This window comes from Macrotis lagotis, chromosome X, assembly GCF_037893015.1.
Source record: "Macrotis lagotis isolate mMagLag1 chromosome X, bilby.v1.9.chrom.fasta, whole genome shotgun sequence".
NCBI lineage: Eukaryota > Metazoa > Chordata > Mammalia > Peramelemorphia > Peramelidae > Macrotis > Macrotis lagotis.
The window spans coordinates 291,119,978-291,136,793 of NC_133666.1; the positions used below are offsets into that span (position 1 = coordinate 291,119,978).

The 16,816-nt window shown below is 35.1% G+C and overlaps 1 long non-coding RNA gene across 2 annotated transcripts in view; it reads right to left on the bottom strand.

The window, feature by feature from the left end:
- Positions 1-16,816, bottom strand: part of LOC141503019 (uncharacterized) — a 134,649-nt gene that overhangs the window by 93,955 nt on the left and 23,878 nt on the right. The window contains exon 3 of one of the 2 annotated variants that reach the window (XR_012472741.1): positions 14,531-14,624. The exons of the other annotated variant lie outside the window; for it this stretch is intronic. This is a non-coding gene — a long non-coding RNA (uncharacterized LOC141503019). Of the gene's footprint in view, positions 1-14,530; positions 14,625-16,816 lie in introns of those variants that run through there. 2 annotated transcript variants of the gene reach the window in all.

The following is a 16,816-nucleotide window of genomic DNA, read 5'->3' on the forward strand; positions in this document are numbered from 1 at the left end:
CTTAGTAATGTGGGGATATGAACTCAAGAGAGATGCTGGAGCTGGATATTTATATCTGAAAATCATATAATTGCAGAGAATAATTGAACCAATGGAAGTTAATGGGATCAACAAATGAGAGAAGATAGACTGAAAAAAGAAGTACCTTGGGGTATACCTCTACTTAGTGCTTTTAGCATCTATGGAAATATAGGAAAGGAGACTAAGAAGGAGTGATCAGTTTTGAAGGAGAACTAAGATAGGTCAGTGTTCTAAAAAACCAAAGAGGACAGAGCGGAGGATAATTTATGGGATCAAATACTGCAGAGAAGTCAAAAAGAATGAAATCTAAGAATAGGCCATTATATTGGGCAATTAGGAAATGATTAGTAATTTCATAAGGAGCAGTTTCAGTTGAATTTTGAGGGAAGATTGAAGACACCTTACTGTTTCTGAAAATCAGGTCTAGCAGTGCTGACTAGGCATGATCCCTGATTGTGGCAGTGGATAAGGAAAAGCAAGCACATGCTGGGTGAACACTAAAAGGAGCAAGAACATTTTCAGGATAGCATAGTTTAGATTTAGGGGAGGAAGAGAAGATCCCTCAGTTTGAGCCTCTAGAGAGAGTTAAGATAAAGTAAGAAGGACCTGAAGCTCAGGGCAATATTACCTGGGGTAAATCAGATAACTTGGTATTAAAATTTGATGATAATAATATGAAGCACCTATAAATAAAGTAAGACAAATTAAAAACTGAAAATGAGTAAACAAAAAAAATTCAACATTTGATATAAAAGAAGATCTGAATTCATATACAGAAGAAGATAGGTAGATGGCACAGTGGATAGAGCACCAGCCCTGGAGTCAGGAGTACCTGAGTTCAAATCTAACCTCAGACACTTAATAATTACCTAACTGTGTGGCCTTGGGCAAGCCACTTAACCCCACTGCCTTGCAAAAACTAAAACAAAGCCAAAAAAAACAAAAGAAGATAGGTAGAAGAAGATAGGTAAAAAACAATAAGACAATCTTACCTTAAAGAATGTCAAAAGGTCAAAAGAAATCTTGTAAGAACTTAAAAAAGAATTCAAAAATCAAATAAAAAGAGAACAAGGAAAAGTTAGAAAAAGAAAATAAGAGCAATCCAAGAAAATTATGAAAAGAAATATAATCAATTAGAAAAAGAGCTGAAAAATCTTAAAGAAGAAAATAACTCCTTGAAAACCGAAATGAAAAAGTAGAATCAAATGACCTTATAATAAAAAATAGAAGAAAATCTTAAACATCTCATTAGAAAAGCATTTGACCTAGAGAACAGATCAAGAAGAGACAAGTTTAGAATTGTTGAATACCTGAAAGTTATGATAAAAAAAAAATCTGGATACAACATTACAATAAATTATTAAAGAAAATTGACTTGAAGTTCTAGAACAAGAAGGTAAATTAGAAAGAGAAAGAATCCACCAGTCACCACCTGAAAGACATTCTAGCAAAAAAAATTACAAGAATGCCATAGCAAAGATTCAAAATCTCAGGTTAAAGAGAAAACAACAAGCAAAAAGAAAAAACACACAACAATTTAAATATTAATGAAAAATAATCAAGATTTCATAAGACCTAGTAGCTTCTTCACTGAAAGACCATTGGTTTTAGAACATTATATTTCAAGAAACAAATAAGCTGGAGTTTCATCCAAGAATAACTTATCCAGCAAAGTTGAGTTGAATGGAAAAAAAAAATGAACATTAAATGAACTGAAAAACTTTCAGGTATTTGTAACAAAAAGACCAGAACTCAATGAAAAATTTGATATAAAGTTATAGAAAACAAAATGTAAGAAAATCATTAAAGACCAATTATAAGGCACTGATAAGATCAAATGTTTACTTACAACATATGAAAATGTTACTGTTAGTAATTAATAATAGTATTCCTAAAAATGTTTATTACTTGGGTAGTTTGAAAGAAAGGTTGAGACTGAGTTTTGTTTATTGGAGTGATTTTAAAAAAACAATATTCAGTAGGAAAAGGTTAAAAGGAGAAACTATCTCATGAAAACAAGGTGTAAAAGGAAAAACTAATACAGAGGAAGTGTTTTGGGAATGGAGAGATGATAATATTGCAACCTATAAATGTAAAGAATTTAGAAGTCTTTAAGAAGACTCCTAGAGAGATGAGAAAATTGGGGGATAAGATAAGGGAAGAACTTTTGAAAAGAAGGCTCTTGTGAGGTTATGCCCCTGAGATTTCAAGTGATTTATTTCAATCTAGTGACTCAAGCAGACTATCATCCTAGACAAGAATCTGGGAACCAGGGCCACTTGGATCCTATCTCAGCTGATTCTTAGATGCACCTCCAATTCCTTCTCAACTGGGACTGGCTAGACAGGGAGAATCCTATGTCCCCATTTCAGTTGGAAGTAGCTTCAGAAGAAAACAGACCTATGCCTCAACTCCCAAATGGATTTGATTCAAAATTATTTGAGAGGGGAATAAAGTAGAGAAAATATTGGATAGAAATATGTTTATAATTATTAATCTATAGCCTCCAAACTGACCAATATCTTCCCCTACCCTCATTCCATTGTTCAAGTCATTGAGATGAGACCAGTCAACAAAACAATGGTCCCTACTCTAACCCTAAAAGGATTGTCTTTGAAGGAATGCCCCTCATCAACATATCTCTTTACCTCATCTCTGCTCTCAGCTACCAGCCCCCACCTACTTCTTTTTGCATCTCCCTATGTCTCCCCACATCCTCAAAAGTTCACCCCCTCCTCAGATGAGTGGCTTTTCTGTAGCTTGCTCTGGGGGGAGTGTGATTCCCCATGAAACCTCTCTTGCTCCTATACCTTTCCTTATTGCTCATCCTATCATGTCTGAATTACTTAGGTTATTTAGTTACTTAGGGCTCAGTGTATTTTGCAAATAAAAATGTAAGATAAATCTTTGCAACTTGATTTAAGTCAAATACAAATATAATGCAAATGTAAGTCCACCTCTAATCCAATGAGGCAGAATGTTTCAAAAAAAATTCTAACATCCTTGCTCTCCAGGTTCTTAATTCAGAGGGACCAAAGGAATGCTGAGGAGACTTGGAGACATTTATACCTTTTTTTATAGTATACTCATGGAGGCAGGCAGAAGGCTTCAGGATCAAGTCCACACATAAATCTATCTTCATAGGCCAAGTTCCCAGACTGCTTCATCCACTGTCCACTCACTGTCCACCCTTGCCCATTCCATATAACAAGCTGACTCCTGTCTGTTCTTGTCTCTAGGAATGCAAGGTCTGACCACTCCATTTGTTCTGCCATCTAACTTGAACAGTTACAGGGCCTAGAACAAAGCTGGTTTCATGCCAAATCTAAGAATTATATATAAATATCATCAAGTATAAACAAGTTATAAAATGGTACCTGCTTCCAAGACCAAATACAGACTATTCAAACAGCCTTGATTATATAACCCTTAGTCACTGAATCTCTAGATATGGGTCCTATCTGGTCAAACTAGACAACTATGATTAAGGGAGAGTCACATTCATATCAAAGCCAAATGGCTTGCCTTACAAGTGGTTTTGTGCCTTTAGTCTTTCTTTCCCTTAGCTTCTGCTATACCACTGATATACTATATATACTATAGCAATTCTTGAATAAACCTTTTTGTACCTTAAAAAGAAAAGAAAAGGAACACACTTAAAACTGAGAGATATGCACAGAATTAAAATGAAGGCTTGGAGCAAAATTCTGAAGCAAAAAAGGCTGATCTAAGACAAAGTTACAGCTGAAGTAGATTTAATTAATATAAACAGGGTAACTCTAATTTTATAAAAGGTACCATAGATAATGAAGTAATATTAATATTAAACCTATATATACACCAAATACTACAGCAACTATTTTTTAAAAGAAAAGTTAAATGAATTACAGGTGGAGGTAGATAATAGTACATAATCATTGGGGACTAAATCTAATCAAAAAAACAAAAAAAGTTAAGGAAATGAATAGAATTTTAGCTAAATTAGATATGATCATTATCTGGACAGAAATGAATAGAAATAGAAAGAAATACAAAGTTTTCTCATTGGCTCTTTATGAAGATTGACTATTTATTAGTGCATAAAAAGCAGAAATATTAAAAGTATCCTTTTTTGCTCAAAAGAAAATAAAATTATATTTAATAAAGGACCAAGGAAACATATTAAAAACTAATTTAAACAACCTAATCTTTAAAAAATGAGTTAAAGAATAAATCATTAAGAATAATTTCATTAAATAGAATGACAAGATTGAGAACATAAAAAAGATCTTTGGGAGACAGCAAAAGCAGTGATTGAGAAAAATATATATCTCTAAATGCTTACAACAATAAAATAGAGAAAGAACAGACAAATGAATTGGATATGCAGTTTAAAAAATTAGAAAAAAGAGCAAATTAAAAATTTCCAATTAAACACTAAATTGGAAAAAAATTAAAGATGAGATTAATAAAATTGAGAGTAAAAACCCATTGAAATTAATAAATAAAAACTAAGATGATTTTATGGGAAAAACAAATAAAATAATCGTTAATTTGATTTTTAGAAAAAAAAAATCAAATTACTTGTATTAAAAATGAAAAGGGCAAATATATCACCAATACAAATGAAATCAAAGCAATTATAAGGAAGTATTTTGCCTAATCAATGCCATTAAATTTAACAATCTAGGTGAAATGTAAAAATATTTGCAAAAATATGAATTGCCTAGATTAGCAGCAGAAAAAAAAAACTCAGAATGTTTAAATAGACTTATCATTGAAAAAGAAATTAACAGGACATGAATTAGTTTTCTAAGAAAATAGCACTAGATTCAGATGAAATTACAAGTGAGTTTTATCCAACATTTAAAGCTCAACTAATTCCAATATCCATTAAATTATTTGGAATATTAGATAAAGTAGTCTACCAAAATTCTTTTATGAAACAAATATTATATTACTATCTAAATCAGGAAGAGTAAAAAACAGAAAAGGAAAAGTATAGACCAATTACATTAATGAATAAAGATGTAAAAATCCTAAATAAAATTCTAGCTAAAATATTGTAACAATAGAAGCTTGGGGAGGAAGAGGAAGAGGGAGGTGAGTGGAAAACAGGGGTGGAGCATGGGTTAGTGAACAATTCCTAGACCAGTTCAGTAGTGTAAGGGTTTGTATAGAAGAGTAATTGGTAATAAGATTGAAAAGGTGAATTGTGGGAATGATAGCTAGTAAGTATGTAACATTTTAAGGTTCATAAAGTGCTTTACAAATATCTTATATTATCTTCACATAAACCCTGAGAGGGAGATACCAACACTTTCTTTAATTTATAGATGAGGAAACTGATTCATGTATTGACTTGTCTGAGATCACACACCCGGTAGGTATTTGAGGTCAGATTTGAATCAAACTTAAGTTCCATACTCTAGCATTGTATGACCTAGCTGTCTCTGGCTCTCAAGTCTTTCTGAGTATCAGAGTATCCATCATTTCCAGTTAGGCATCTGAATGATAAGCATAAAATCTTTACCTTGATTAAAGGGATAGCATATTAAAAAAACAACAACAAAGAAACAAAAAAACCCAGAATTCTAAGTATTTACGGCTGTGTTACCATCTCTCATCTTGGGTAATAGAATGCTGGTAGCTAGTTTCTCCTCTTGATTCTATTTCACTCATACAGTGCTGTTGTGTCCAGGAGCTAATGAAAGATTGCAGCCCAACATAAAACTCCAAATCAAGAAATAGTTTTTAAAAAATCTTTCCAATTCAGATCCAATTCAGAAAAATCTAGATCTTTGGAACATGAAATCAAATTGCTGGTGCCTAACTGGTCTGATTCCCCTTTGAAAAGTAAGCATTTTCTGAATGTGTAGTCATATGTAATCATCTCTCAATGAGTAGCCTTTTATTTTGTTAATGGGCCAGCAGCCAAGCATGTTTATGGGATTTTTTAAAAAACCTTGTAAACATAAGGGGGCCGGGAGCACACAAAGTGGGAGTGTGTTTATACTGTACAACCATTATGGAGACCTTACTTACATCCCTAACTTACCACTGCCAGCCATTGAAAAGCCCAGCCCATCACATTTGCAAACTTAAACAATTCCAAGTCACTTGAATACATGATCTTATTTTCTAGCTTTCAATGAAAAATGACCTATGTATCTGTTGACTTTATTTTGTGCAGATGGACTAGAGCCTTTAAAGATTATCATGGGATAAAAGAGAAGAGCCTTGACTGCTTTCCACTCTTGATCACTGCCATGAAAACATGGTGTCAGGTTGTAAGTGTGGAATGAGGCATACATCATCTGACATGGCCAATGTGTTAATTTGTTTTATTTGGCTATATTTGGTTATGAGAGGGAGAGGGATATGGAGATTCCCTCCATATCACTGAATAGCTACAGCACTGTATATATATTTTAAATGGATGTTGATAAAAGCATTAAAAGATGTCTTCATTATAAGGTAAGGGCCAATTCAAATGCTACCTCATCCACGAATCTTTGTCTGGTCCACTCTGATGGTGCTAGATCCCTTCCCTGAAATTATTAAAACTCTGAACTCCTCTTATGCATTTATTTCTATTCTATAAGTAACAGTGTGTGGATGTAGTTCTTTAAAGTTTAGAAAGTGCTTTCCTTATAATCTTGCGATATAACTAGTTTAACAATTATATCTTTTTTTTGTCCTTCATTTTTTTTTTTGCAAGGCAATGGGGTTAAGTGGCTTGCCCAGGCCACACAGCTAGGTAATTATTAAGTGTCTGAGGCTGAATTGAAACTCAGGTACTCCTGACTCCAGGGCCAGTGCTCTATCCATTTATGCCCCCTAGCCGCCCCTATATCTTTTTTGTTTTTAACAAAGAAGAAAACTGAAACTTTTAGAGATTATGGGTCTTGAACATGGAACCAGTACTTAAATACTGAGGTCTTCAGTTTGGAATCGTGATCTTTCCCCCTTTTTCAGACTAATACCCTTATTCAGAGACTATATAATATTATTTCTCTCTGAGTACCTACTATTCACTTTCTGCATAATAGTCAATGCATAGATGCTTATATGAATGAAAGAAGATATGTTAAAAAAGACATGACTTGATGTTAAGTAGCTTGCTGCCTCTGAAAACTCGATCTATTGGCCTAGAACCATAGCTCAACCCTTTTTGGGCAGGTTATTCAATACTAGTACTGTCTGGCACAGGAAAATGAGAAGGAATGAGACTTGATATTTTCTCATTTATTTATTTTTACCTCCAAAGACCTTTTAAATACAAATGGAATCTTCTGAGTGGTCAAAAACATATAAAGGTCCTTTGATGCAGGTCATGGCTCTTGGAACCTTTAAACGAAGGTGAATGATTGATTAAACTGTCACAGGACAACTTAACCAATTATTAAGTTCTGAGACAGTAGAACTTGTTTTTCCTATAGAATCTTAGACTCTTGAGGATGAAAGGAAGCCCACCCTCTTCCCATTTTACATAAAATCACATTACCCTTGAATATAGCCTGTTTGTTAATTGAGAAATAAAAGTAATGGATGATGGTTCACAGGTAATCAGCTATTGTTTGCAGATGTACTGCTATAACCTTCAGAGCCTAATGTGAAAGAACATTCCACTGAACTTCTGGCTGCAAATTGGGAAATGTTTTTGAGACTGGACATCTGCCTATGTCACTAAGTAAAGGAAAGGCTGGGAAAGCAAAGATAAAAAGGTAAAAAGGAATAGTTAAGTCAGCTGGAGGGAATCCATGCAGATAGCTAAGAACTAGGGTCAAAAGGAGACCTTCTGTATATTTTTTAAAAAGATTAGGCATGATTCAGACCAGGAATGGAGAACTGGGGAGGAGGAGGGGGAGAGTGGTTCCAATCTCACCCCAGACTGATGATCAAAAGTGGTTCCCACCTGGAATGGTCCATGTGAAATAGGCCAGAGGTCTTTGTCATACTTCACTAGACAGCTTCTTTCTTGTCATCTTGTCCACCCCTACCCTCAAGCACAGAGTAAGTTTTAAAAAGAACAGGTTTGGATCAGAGAAGTGGAGAGAAGATTTTGTTGATTAGTTCTTTGTGGGCTCAAAAGTTAAATTTGACTTTGAGAAAGTCTTCAATCTCATGGAATAAGTTAAACTGATAAGGTCATATCTTCTCCAGTACTGAGTGATCACCCTTACATATCCCAATTAGTCTATGTCTTCTCTAATATGAGAGAATAAGGACCTTGAGCTTTTGCCAAATGAGTACTAGTTGAAGAAATAATTGATTCTCGTCCTGGAGTGAAGACAACTCATGGGGTAATAAACTGGATTGTGCTGGAGCCAGTTTGAGGGAGTTGAGTCAATTGTTAAATCTTCAGGTTGATTCCCAAATGCAATAAATCAATAAATGATTTATTGTTTTATTGAAGGTCTAGGCTAGAGATCAGGCAAACTATGTCCATTATCTAGTCCACCTGGGTTTGTTTTTACAACCTGCAAGCTAAGAAATTCCAGGTTGAACTTTGGGTTTCAATTTGCCAATCTTTGATCTAAGATCATGGAGAAAATGGCAATAATGCAAATTAAACTTAAATGTATATTAAACTTAACCTTAAATATTAAAAAAAACTTGAGACTGGACAAAATTTTGTTTTGTGTTTTGGATAGCTTGTTACTAGAATAACCCTGGATGTAAGACACAGGAGCAGTATTATTATTATTATTATTATTATTATTATTATTATTATTATTATTATTGGCAAGGCAATGGGATTAAGTGACTTGCCCAAGGTCACACAGCTAGGTAATTATTAAGTGTCTGAAGTTGAATTTGAACTCAGGTCCTCCCAACTTCAGGGCCAGGACTCTATCCTCTGTATCACCTAACTGCCCTATTATTTATTATTGTTATTATTATTATTATTATTATAACTATTACTCTTACTATTGTTGTTGTTCCTTGACCTCAAAGGCAAAACTTGGAAAAATTTGAGAAACAATGAATGGAAAAATTGTAACAAACAGAGCTATGCAAAAGTGTAATAGACTCCATATCTGGAGACTTTGAACCATTTGTTTGGGGGTACTGCAATAGGATTCTTGCCCAAAAGTGCATTGTATTTGAGGGCCTTTGAAGTTCCAAGACTTGGTTCAAATTCTGGATCTGTCACTAACTAGATGTGAAATCCTAGGCAAAATGCTTAGCCTCTTTGTACCCCAACCCCCCGCCCAGCTTAGATTAATGATCTCTAATATCTCTTTTTTGAGATTCTATCTCATCTGATGCTGAGATTCTATGCTGAGTGCCTATAAAAGTAGTGATCCATGAAGTTAATCGAATAATTACTCTATCCCAATTAAAATAATTGCCTAGATGTTGCATCTTCTCACCTTAGCAAAGCAAGAATACCTCTCTACTGAGTCAATCAAATACAGGTTTTAGATTAATTATGGAAAAATCCTTGATCAATTGAGAAGTCCTTAAAAACCATCAAATGAACTCGAGTACCTTTACAAAGAAAGTATGCTTGGATTGGTTGAGGAAAATTGGTCCCAAACTCTAGGTTGTCTATAAAATAGCAAAACAAGTTGTAACCCAGGGATCTAAGTATCTGCTAGCCTGGAAAAAGTTCCTACAAAAGGAATTACTTCAGTGGGAGAAGGGAAAAAAAAAAACCTTGCCGTTAAGTTTGGTCTCTTCTCTTTCCTGTCCACTCACCCTACTCCTTGACTGGATTAGGACCCAGGGGCATTTCAAAGACCAGCACAATGGATTTGGACTTTTTCATCTGCATTTTAGCTGAGTTCCTGAATCAGTTGATACAGTAAGAGCAGGAAAAAACAATGTAGACATATTAAGGAAAGAAACCAAGATTACATAAGGATTCCAACAGAAAAGCTGAATCATCCTCAAGGAAAATTTTATGAAAACCCTACAAAAGGGAAAATAAAGGAGGACTTTCAGTCGTTAAAGACTTATGATTTACCCCTTGTCTCATGTGCTCTCTAAATTTGAGCTCCCTTTTCCTTGGACTCTATATACTGATGAGATTTGGCAAGAGAGAAAATTTTGTACAAACTGTCGTTGCTATACCTCCTTTGTAAAAAAAATTAAGTCTGGATGAATAATAGATACTAACTGATAATCAATTGAAGTACATTAATGGGATTGAAATAAATAAATTAGATATAAAATAGACATCGAAATAAGTCAGAATAGAAATAGACATAAATTAGAAAATAATGCCCAAACCCTTCAAAGTCCTCTCAAACCTGAAGGGGAATGCAACAGCTTCCCTCAGAGACCTAGCCTGTCACTGCTAGTGGGGCTAAGAGCATCTTTAGAGCATATGCTTGGTGCATCAATTCAAAATTTAGTTTAGATTCACCAAATATAGAGTTAAGTCTCCCTTTGACCAGTGTTTCTCAGTATTTTAGGATTTCAAAACTTAGATCAGCCTGGCTCCAGAACTAATTAACCCATGACCCTAAGCAAGGTACTTGAAGTCTTTTTTTGCTTCCTCTTGCCTGTCCACAAAATGGCAATATCAGTTACCACCTTTCACACAAAAATCCTAGGGGCTTGTAAAGAGCCACAAGTATCTCAGGGGACTAGTTCTCTGTAAATGGAAACCAAAAATGAGTCTGGATTGAATCAGTGTTTCCTTGAACTGACTGCTTTTTAACAGTGGTGATTTACAGAAAACACTGACATATAATCTTGGACTTGGAGCTGGACATCATTTGGTCCAACCCCCTTATTTTTATGATTTTATCTTATTGTTACTCTCAACTATTATATATAGACTAGAGGAACAATAAAGAACCAATAATCTGCACAAACTAATAAACTATATGGATCAATTAGTTCACCTTTTGGGCCCACTTTTCCTAATCACCAGCTGAGCTCCCTGTCAGATCTCAAACTCTATTTAAAAAAATAACTCATTCTCTAGTATCTAAGGCAATGGAAAAAAGCACTTTTTTCATTTTGTTATCTTGAATATATTTTGCATTTTTCCATGGATCTGTTGTCTGCTTTTCCTTCCCAGTAGAATAAAAATGAAAAATCAAGGATTCTTTTGGTTTTGAAATTTATTCCCTACACTTTGCACTGTCCTGTAACATAATTATTATTTAATAAATGGTTATTGACTTCAACTGAAAAGCACAATCTAAGTCTGAACGGTTTCAGCATGTTTTTCTTCTTTGGGTAGAGACCCTAGTTCCTTCATTAAGGGAGTTTCCTCCTGCATGAGAAGATGGCTAATAGGGGAAAAAAAGTCTCTTTCTGAGTGACAAACCCCCAGTTGTTCAGCAGTGACTTGGGCCCTGGGTACTAATGCTGATGTTCAATAACACTGTGTCTGCTCTTGATGTAAATGACTGACTGTTACCTGAAATCCCTACAGAACAGATCTAGAGATTGATACAAACCTGAATTCAACTTTTCTGACTTTCCCCCAAGAACAAGACTGTATTTTTTTAAAATAAATGTGCATTTTTTTCTAACTTCATTAAAAATTGTCTGAATATTGGATGCTAAATGTGGCCAGTTTTACAACCCAATTAACATCCAGATTTTCCATTGGGGGTTCCTGTAAAAAGAAAATGGTTCAAGTCAAAATTCAAATCCTAAAAAAAGAGGTGGTAGAGGGGAGGGAAGAGAAATTGGGAGTTTAAGGAATATAGGAGGGAAAGATTTAGGAATGTAAGAATTGCAGGCAGTATAATCCATGCCCTCACTAGTTTGAAAAATTTTATTGTCACTTGTTTTGATATTGTGAGATGAAATGATCCAGACAAGACAGGAGATCAGGGTTCAAATCTTGACTTTGTTCAATAATTTTTGTCTAAGTTACTGAGTTTCATAGGTCAAATATCATCATCAACAATAATACACATTTATTAAGCACTAATTATATCCCAAGCACTGTGCTAAGTATTATTAACGGATAGCTGCAAAAAAACATGGTCCTCACTCTCAAGTTCAGAGTCTAATAAGGGAGACAACATGCCAATAACTATTTGTGTACAAAATATATATAGAAGATAGTCTCAGAAGGAAGATTTTAGATGAAAGAGGGGAGCAACACAGTGGGTGTCTTCTTTTAGATGTCAGTGGGATTTGAGCTGAATTTTGAAAAAAAAAGACAGGAGGTAGAGGTAAGGAATGAGAATATTCCAAACATGAGGAAAATCCACTGAAAAGGTGAGGAGTGGGAGATGTAGTTGTGTGTCAGAGAGCAGCCAGAACATCAGTGTCACTGAATTGTAGAGTGATCAGAGGGAAGGAAAGGATAAGAAGACTAGAAAGGGATAAAGGAATCAGATTTTAGAGGGATTTAAAGCCAAACAAAGAATTTTCTACTTTATCCTGAAAGTATTATGAAGTCACTAGTTTATTGGATTGGGTTTCATGTATTTTAGGAAGATCACTTGACAATTGAACACAATTCAAACTGGAATAGGGTGAGACTTTAGGCATAGTCTGGGGTGTGGTGATAAGAACCTATAAAGAACTCATCCTAAAATTCCATGATAGATTTCAATGTATTTCAGCATTACCTTTGTGACATCCCTATTAATCAATGAAGAATAATAATTGCCTGAAAGAAAGCTTTTATTTTATTAGACATTGGAAAGAGAAAGGAGAAAGGCAAGCTTTTAAAAAGAATTTGCTTATTAAAGCATGTTTAAAATTACTTTATTTCTGAAATAAGACATCATGTTAAAGGATTCCTATGAATTCCTATGTCTATATAGTCATGGAATATTTTATTGTGTTGTAAAAAAGAAAGTACAAATTCTACCCTGTCCTCTTCTCCTTTAATTTGTCCTTCACAATTGGTTATCCAAACACTATTTGAATGATTTTGGTATCAGGAACCCAATATCTCAGAAATCAAGCCCATTTTATTTTGGAGATCTCTTCAATGGTTAGTTCTTCCATGACCAGCCAAAATCTGCCTGCCTATCACTCCCACCCACTGGTCCTAGACTTGCTCTTTGAAGACATATTGAATAAATCAAATCTTTTGTCAATAGGACAGTCCTTTAAAAAATGAGATCAGATATCAAATTGGATCTATCTTCTGGTCTTCAGTCAACATGCACACTACTGCAACTAAGTTTATCATATGACTTTGTTCTGGGTGGTAGAAAGAGGAACAGAAACCTTAGGCCCTGATATATAGTGAATACTTTCCCACTAAAAGTGGGACAGAAAGGATGTGCCAAGATTTAAGTCAAAAAGCTATCCTTAACATTGGGTAAGCATTGACAGTATTGTTGATAGCTCATTGACAGTTTTAGATTGACCAAATCCATTGCAGCTTGAACCAGTCTATTTCTTTCTCTCCCCAAGTTTCAGTTTTCTGAAACAGACCCAAAGTAGGAAAGGCACACAATAGGCCATATCTCCAATCTCCAAGCTTCTTTCAGGAGCTCAGGGTTGTCAAAAGATCTCTGTCACAATAGGAGATTTTGCTTAATTCTTCACAAAAGAATCTATCTCTGGAAGCATTACATGGACTTCATGAAGTTCCTCCAATAAGATCTCCAGGACATGGTTCAGAGGGTGAAAATGTGTACCAGATGATCCTTGAGCCTCACTAAATAGATGGAATTCAGGAGCTTGAACAGATGGTTTGCTAAAACAGTTCTCTTGGATACTGTGGAAACCCTCAGGTAATATTAGCTCTATTTGATCAAAGGAATTGAAGACTGGATTGAATATTGCCTTAGCTGGCAGATTGGTAGGAGCCAAGAAGTACATTTGAAAGAAATTAAGTCTTTTTATGTGGTTTTTTTCCCTGTTTGGAATTCATATTTACAATATATTCCTGGAAGAAGCACAGGATTGCCATGGCTTATAAATGGAGATTCTCCTTTGTGTTACTGGAGAGACGAGGATACTGTGCCTTGAGAAGAAGAACTCCAATCCAATGAAATGAATGTAATGAATCCTAATGCCACTAGTATAAATCAACAAGGATATTTGGAAAGAAAGAGAACCTATTCTATTGTCCCTTTGAATTTTATATGCTCTACTCAGACTAGAAGGAAATTAGTCTGCTTATACCACACTTCTGGATTGAAGTCCTTCCTACAGTTGGATGAAAAAAGAAGTTGGCACAGTTTAGGAATAAACATCTTCCTCTAAAATTATTGTGTAATAACACTCACACCCCCTCCCATGCAAATAGTTTCCTTTGTTGAAATGGGGACTTTAGAAATGCTATGTGCTTGTATAAGATAAGACACTTATACCCTCTAATTACTAGGGAATTGAGGAAGGGGAAACTGTTTAGAGAGACTTGGGAAATGAATGACAATATAATCCAGGACATGCAGTGAAACTAGAATTGAGTGTAATGATTCACTAAGAGGGAAGTCAGTTAGAAAAGGCATGAGAGTAGGAAACAGCCACTGAGTGGAATTCTTTCTACTAAAAAGAACTCCAGTGCAAAAGGGATCACTTAAAATGGTCTGGGCCCAATCTAGTGAAGAATGACTCAACAGACTATGATTCAGGTAAATGTTTTTAAAAAAAGGCACTTTCAGTCTGAAATGGAGAAGTCATACTGGAACCCAGCAAGGGAGGGCAGAGAATCTCCAGGATCTGGAAAGAGACTGAGAGAAGCAACAAGGAAAAACTGATCATTATGTTAAAATGAATCAAGCTAGGATCATTGAATAATTAGCTTATCTGTATAATTACTACCTTTATGTAGCTTGATCCCTGACAGGGGATAAGGTAAAGTAGAAAGAGTGTTGGCTCTAGAGTAGTAATCTTGGGTTCAAACCCTGCTACTCACAATATGTATGACCTTGGAAAATTATCTGATATTCCTGGGTCTTATTCTCCCCATTGCTAAAATACAAGGTTTGGAGTAGACAGTTTCTGAAACCTTTCCAAATACAGATCTATGATATTTTAAAATTGTCGTTAAAGATGGTTGGAAAGCACATGATTTGTTAGGAGAGTATGGAATGGAAAAGGGTACATCCTCTCTTTTAACCCATTTTTGTGGCATCAGTGGTAATTAATAAATATCAAATCTGGGAAACGAGCAGAGCCTGGTCCAATGTTACAATGAAGTTAAAAAGCTCCCAAGAAAAGAGAGAAATATAGTGCCAGTTTAGATAAGGGCAATTTTTTTTCTCTTCCCAGGGTGTGTCCAAGGTCAGCAAATAAATGTGTCTATTCCTATAGAGCTCTGCCCCTCACTTTCCCCCATTCCATTGCATCATTACTTACCACTGACTATGTTCCCTTTTGCATTGAAGACAGTGATATGTAAAACTTTTGGTTTTGTGTAGGGTAGAAGAGGAAATCTGATAGATTCTATCCTCATGTATCTTAAAAGTATACCTTAGTTACACTAGGTGACAGACAATAGTGTGTTAGGGGAACTAGATGAGATCCTGAGACAAAGGTCATCTTCTCTGGCCTATCTCTCCAACTTAATATTCAATAGGTTTGTAAATTGGCTAGGAAGAGAATGTAGTCAGAGAGGTAATGACTATATGGAGTTTCAAGGTACCCTATGGTTCTATTCACTAAAACTATAGTATTTGAGTCCCCACCAGTAGGTTGACCTTTAATACCCAATAAACACAATAGGTTCAAAGCAAAGTTTTGGCATGTTAATAATAATAGTTATAAATCATACTTCCCTTAAACTTGGGTGTTTATCCTCCTACAAATTCACAGTAAGAGGAGTAGGCATGAATTTAGAGACTATTAGTAGTAAGTCATGTGCATAGTAAATCTATTTGGTCAAAACAATTCACACCTCCAGAAAAATAGGGTTGTGATACCCTTTGTTATTCCTTCCTACTCTCATCACAAAGCTGCTCTATTCTAAGTATATTTCTTAACTGAGCTCCCTAGGTTTGCTCCTCTCTACAATTCCATTGGTGAATGTGAGGACTTGTTAACTTTTCTATCTCCTCTATGAGTCTATGCATAATTGCTCCCTGCTGAATGTGATGTCTTCTTCTGGGGTAGAGATTCAGATGAAGGATTCCATAGTCATTGGAGGAAAGGAAAAGAAGGAAACAGAAATGGTTTCCCTTCTTGCTGCCACTGGTAGAATTATAAGTCTCATTATCCTAAGATATGTTTAACTCGGCTGGCCAAGTCTCCAGGAAGTTTTTGGCTATCCATTTACCAAACTGACATTAGAGAAGCATTTCATTGCCATTAGACAGACATCTTCATACTTCATAAATGGATTAAAAAGGCTTAAGAACATCTTTGCACTTGTTTAATACATTAACACGTTGTTTTGTCATCTCTCCTTTACCTTCTGTGAGTATAGCAATTAAACTGAATGAAATTAACTCTCCCCCCCACCCCTACTACACATAAAACATAGAAGTGGTCATTGAAGAGTCAGGGATTAGATATGTAAAAAATAAATAAACAAAGATTATACCAACACTTGAAGGACAGAGCAGCTTGGAATGTTCAAAATCTATACAAATAATCAGAATGTCTACAGGAGATGACAGAGTAGAACAAGACATGTTATCAAGTACCCAGGAAAATAGCAAAAAGGGGGAAGGGCAGTGTAGGGAATCCAAGTAGTTATGAGTCTTCTGAACTTTTTTAAATGCATTTTTGTCCAGGACTAGACATAGGGTTAGTACACTCAGCCCATTAATGGAGGTAAATAGGTGCACAACTTGAATGGAGGAATTTAGGGGTAGCCAGTCCAGATAATCTCTCTTGACATAAGGATTGAATTTTAGAGGTATGCAATTGAAAATATTTCACAATGTATTACAAAATTATTTAGATAATACCTTCAAGTTCC